Here is a 1,234-nt window from a genome sequence, read left to right as displayed (position 1 = left end):
CTGTGGATGGCGCCGCGGGCAGGCCAGCCTCCCTTGCACTCCTGCCCCGAGCGTCTTAACTTCTGCTGTGCGCTTCGCAGCGCCCTGGCCTGTGTCAATAAAGCCAGCTACCATCCGAGTCCAGCGGCCTCCCCGTGTTCCACATGAGACCCCAGGAGCCTGGGTGGGGAGTGGGGGTGGGCACCGCGGCGCATGCTTGCAACCCCTGCACTTGGGGCGGCCGAGGTGGGAGGATTGCTTGAGATCAAGAATTTGGGACCAGCCTGGACAGCAGAGTGAGACCCCATCCTCACAAAGGCATGTTTTTAACTTTTAATTTTTTTTTTATTTTAAAGATGTGGGGTACAATGAAGGGTTGGGTATGCAAATGTTCGATATGCAGGTCCCCTTGTGGATGAGGCGTGCCCCCCGCAGGCAGCCTCCCACTACTGCCAACCCCACGTCCCTGCCCCTCTCGGAGCAGTTTCCCGCTACTGCCGATCCTTTTCTTAGAGTATTATGATCACTGTTCAAGGCCCGCTTCTGAGTGAGAACATGTGATACTCAGTTCTTTGTTTCTGTGAAAGACCCCTGGGTATTATAGACTCTAAGTCCATCCGGGTTACTGCAAAGTTCATGATTTTGTTCTTCTTTATGGCGGCATAATACTCCACCGTGTTTAGGTACCACCTTTTTTTTTTTATCCAGTCCTCATTTGATGGGCAGCATGGTTGGTTCCATGTTCCTGCTATTGTGAACAATGCTGCGATAAACAATGTGTGCAGGTATCTTTTTTAGAGTGATTTGAGTTTTTCCGGGTACATTCCCAGTAGGAGGATTGCAGAGTCATATGGAAGGCCGATGTTTAGAGCTTTTAGGAATCGCCACGCTGCTTTCCCCAGAGGTGGCACGAGTTGATGCTCCCACCAACAGTGCAGACATGTTGCCTTTTTGCTGCATCCTGTCCCGCATCTGTTGTTTTTGAGTTACTGTCGGTGGCCATCTTGACTGGAGTTAGCTGGTATCTCAGTGAGATTTTAATTTGCATTTCCTTGATGACCACACAAAAAGGTAAAAAAATTCATCCAGGTGTGGTGGAGTGTGCAGGTAGTCCCAGCGACTTGGGAGGCTGAGGGAGGTGGATGGCTTGAGCCCGGGAGGTCAAGGCTGCAGTGAACTAGGATCGTGCCACTGTACTCCAGCCTGGGTGACAGAGTGAGACTATGTTCCTAACAAAAAAAAAAAAAAAGAAATA

This window comes from Carlito syrichta, unplaced genomic scaffold (genome assembly GCF_000164805.1).
Source record: "Carlito syrichta isolate Samal-C Ts95f unplaced genomic scaffold, Tarsius_syrichta-2.0.1 Scaffold153792, whole genome shotgun sequence".
NCBI classification, from domain to species: domain Eukaryota; kingdom Metazoa; phylum Chordata; class Mammalia; order Primates; family Tarsiidae; genus Carlito; species Carlito syrichta.
Note: the sequence above shows the minus strand (reverse complement) of the source record.